A 4520-nucleotide genomic window follows, 5' to 3' on the forward strand; every position below is an offset into this window, starting at 1 on the left:
GCCCAGTATGCTTTGTGCTCAAGCTCTACTGGAAGGTGACATGGCTTTCCAAACACCAATCGGTATGGTGACATACCAATGGGGTTTTATAAGCTGTCCTATATGCCCATAATGCGTCTTCCAATCGCAAGCTCCAATCCTTCCTACTTGGATTCACCGTTTTTTCCAAGATCGATTTGATTTCTCGATTAGATACCTCCGCCTGGCCATTTGTTTGTGGATGTAGGCCGTTGAGGTCTTGTGAGTCACATGATATTTTTTAGCAGTGCACCAATGGTTCATTGCAAAAATGGGTTCCCTTGTCACTAATCAATGCTCTTGGAATTCCAAATCTGCAAAATATGTTAGATTTGACAAAATCTGCAACCACTTTAGCATCGTCAGTACGAGTGGCCTTAGCCTCCACCCATTTTGATACATAATCCACTGCTAAAAGAATGTACATGAAACCAAAAGAGGTCGGGAAAGGTCCCATAAAGTCAGTCCCACACATCAAAGATTTCACAGTATAAAACCGCACTTTGAGGCATTTCATTTCTTTGGGATATATTCCCGACCCTTTGACAATTATCACAAGATTTGCAGAAATGAAATGCATCCCTATGAAGACTCGGCCAATAAAAACCACATTCCAATACCTTTCGTGCTGTCCTTTTTGCTCCAAAATGACCTCCACATGCATGGGAATGACAAAAGGTAAGGATAGAAGTTACCTCTTCATCAGGAATACATCTCCTTACTATTTGATCTGCACAGTGCTTCCAGAGATAAGGCTCGTCCCATACATAATGCTTGGCATCGCTCTTGAGCTTATCTTTCTGTGCCTTGGAAAAATGAGGAGGAAAACAGTTAGAAACAAGAAAATTGACAATATCGGCATACCATGGGTGTAAGCATCCTAGGACCATCAATTGCTCGTCTGGAAACTCTTCCCGAATAGGCTCTTGCCATGGCTTCTCCGAACTTGGTTCTAGATCATAAGAGGATACCAATCGACTCAAATGGTCTGCAACCAAGTTCTCAGTTCCTTTCTTGTCTCGAACTTCCAAATCAAACTCGCTCAATAAGAGAATCCACCGAATTAGCCTAGGTTTGGCTTCTTTCTTCGCCATTAAATGACGGAGAGCTGCATGGTCAGTGAAAACAATTACTTTCGTCCCGAGCAAATAGGATCGGAATTTTTCCAGTGAAAACACCACAGCTAACAACTCCTTCTCAGTCGTGGAGTAATTACGCTGTGCCTCATTTAGTGTCATAGAAGCATAATAGATGGCATGTGGCACCCTTCCAACTCTTTGTCCTAGCACTGCACCTACGGCATAGTCGCTTGCATCACACATAATCTCAAATGGAAGGGACCAATCTGGAGGTTGAATGATAGGAGCCGAAACTAGCCTCCCCTTCAAATTCTCGAATGCCTTTTTACATGCTTCATCCATCACAAACTCTACATCTTTTTGTAACAACCTGCAAAGAGGAGATGAAATCTTCGAGAAATCTTTTATAAACCTGCGGTAAAAACCTGCATGACCAAGAAAAGAACGGATTTCTCGCACATTAGTAGGGTAAGGTAAGGACTGAATAGTATCAATTTTTGCCTTATCAACTTCTATACCCTTCAAGAGACCACATGACCTAACACAATTCCCTGCTCAACCATGAAATGACACTTTTCAAATTAAGCACAAGGTTAGTTTCAATACATCGTTTCAAAACCATAGTCAAGTGCTCCAAGCAATTTTCAAAGGAGTTTCCATGCACGGTAAAATCATCCATGAAAACTTCGACAAATCGCTCCATATATTCTGAAAAGATACTTACCATACACCTCTGAAAAGTTCGAGGGGCATTGCATAGTCCAAAAGACATCCTCCGGTAAGCAAACGTGCCAAAAGGACACGTGAAGGTTGTTTTCTCCTGATCCTCCGGTGCTATGGCCACCTGAATATATCCAGAATATCCATCTAGGAAGCAATAATAAGCATGACCAGCTAATCTTTCGAGCATCTGGTCAATGAAAGGCAATGGAAAATGATCCTTCCTAGTTACGACGTTAAGCCTACGGTAATCAATGCAGACTCGCTACCCATTTTGGACGGGTGGGAACTAAGACACCATCTTTGTTCTCTACAACTGTGACTCCAGACTTCTTTGGAACAACTTGGGTCGGACTAACCCATTTGCTATCGAAAAATTGGAAAAATCATACCAGATTGGAGAAGTTTCAGAATCTCGGCTTTTACCACCTCCATCATAGGTGGGTTAAGCCGCCTTTGAGGCTGTCGCACGGGCTTTGCATCATCCTCCAACAAAATCCGGTGCATGCAAGTGGTTGGGCTTATTCCCTTGATATCTGCTATAGTCCACCCGATCGCCTCCTTATGCTCTTTTAGCACCTCGATGAGTTTTCTTTCCTGTTCCTGGGAGAGCTTGCTTGATATAATCACCAGTGTATCTCCATCTCCAAGGAATGCATACTTCAAATGCTCAGGCAATGATTTCAGCTCAACTACGGGTGCCTGCAAAATAGATGGTAAAAGCTTCCCCGGAGGGATAGTCAAAGGCAAAGGACCCACAAAGGAAGGAACGAGTGGAAAAGTCACATGTTCCTCCAAAGCCTGGACTGTTTCCTGCAAGTTAGCACTTAAAACATACTCAACATCATTTCCTTCCAAGCTATGTTCAAGAGCTACCTGCAAAGAATCTTCTCCACCTATATCGAAAACATCCTGCGAATATGAATCAATGACATCTATGGAGTAACAAGAGTGGTCATCTCTCGGGAATTTCATGGAATCGTAGATGTTAAACTCTACAAGGCTTCCATCAAATTCCATCGTAAGACATCCACTATGCACATCAATTTTTGTTCTAGCAGTTTTTAGAAATGGCCTTCCTAACAAAATAGGAGTAGCGTGCTTGTCATGCTCCATATCTAAAACATAAAAGTCAGCAGGAAAGATTAACTTATCGACCTTAACCAACACGTCTTCTACTATCCCTTTCGGGTAAGCATTAGAGCGGTCAGCTAACTGAATCACAACACCAGTTTCATGTAGGGTGCCTAGTTTTAAAGACTCATACAAAGAATATGGAATAACATTAATCGAAGCCCCTAAATCTAGCATAGCCCTAGGAAATGTGGTGTTCCCAATCACGCAAGGGATAGCGAACATGCCCGGATCACTGCACTTCGGAGGAAGTGCCTTTTGGAACATGGCAGAGACATGCTCGCTAACCTTTACCTTTTGGGCTCCCCTTAACCTTTGTTTCCTTTTTGTTGTACACATTTCTTTAAGAAATTTAGCATACCTAGGAATTTGCTTTAAAGCATCCAAAAGGGGAATATTTACCTCACACTTACGGAAAGTCTCATAAATATCACGATCACATTCTTTTTTCCGAGTATCTCGCAGTGCTTCTGGAAAAGGAGGAGTTGGCTCATAAAGTGGTGGAGGTGGTGTTGCTTGGACTTCTCATGAGATGTGGAAGGCTCAGGTTCGGCTCTTTCTGGCTCAGGCTCCGGCTCTGGCACATAAACAACAATTCCTCCCTCGACCTCTTTATCTCTTCCTTTTATCTCTTTTCCGCTCCTCAAAGTGATTGCACTTGCATTCTGTTTCGGATTAAGCTCCGTTTGAGACGGTAGCTTTCCCGAATCTCGCGCCTCTAATCGGCTCACTGCTCCAGAGACCTGACTCATTTGTTGCTCCAGATTCTTGATGCTCGATCGGGTCTCCTCCTGAAATTGAACCATATTTCCCTGCATGTTAGTCACATTTTTAGTTAAAGCATTAATCATATCTTCAGTTGACATGCTGGTACTCGGTCCCTGTACTTGGCCTTGTGGCCTAAAATGTGGAGCTCCTTGCTCCTGGTGTCTCGGGTAAGGAGGTGGAGGACGGTTATACTGGTGCGGTCCCTGCTGGTTTCCCGAAACATTACCATATCTCAAATTGGGGTGATCTCGCCAGCCAGGATTATATGTCTTGGAATACGGGTCATACCGCTTCTGAAAACCTTGGCCCTGAAATCCGGCCGCCTTTACCTCTTCACTCGCTTCCTCCTACAAATGAGGACAAAAATCTGTAGAATGATTTGAAGAGAAATGCCACAAGCTTTCACATGTTGATATTCTTGTCTTTTGTCATGAATTCCCGAACCATAGATGTCAATGCTTGCACTTGATCCTCTAACTTAGAAGTTCCAGGACTTTCGGTAGCCATACGACGAGCTCCTGATCTTCTAGTGAATTGTCTCGAGCCCTCAGCTAGCTCGTTTATCAAATCTTTAGCAGCTTGTGCAGTTTTATTCACAATTGAACCTCCACTTGCTGCATTCACCATTCGTGCATCTTCACCACTTAATCCATTATAGAAGTAAAGCACTAAATCTTCATCTGCATAGCCATGATAAGGACAACTAGCACATAACTTCCTGAATCTAGCCCAGTACTCATAAAAGGTTTCATCACTCTTTTGCTCGATGTTGCTTATCTCCTTTTTCAACACCGAAGACAT

At 43.0% G+C, this 4520-nt stretch overlaps 1 pseudogene; it reads right to left on the minus strand.

The window, feature by feature from the left end:
- Window positions 1–479: 479 nt before the first annotated feature.
- LOC130590475 (uncharacterized) lies at window positions 480–4520 on the minus strand (annotated as a pseudogene).

Source organism: Beta vulgaris, chromosome 2 (assembly GCF_026745355.1).
Source record: "Beta vulgaris subsp. vulgaris cultivar EL10 chromosome 2, EL10.2, whole genome shotgun sequence".
Classification (NCBI taxonomy): domain Eukaryota; kingdom Viridiplantae; phylum Streptophyta; class Magnoliopsida; order Caryophyllales; family Amaranthaceae; genus Beta; species Beta vulgaris.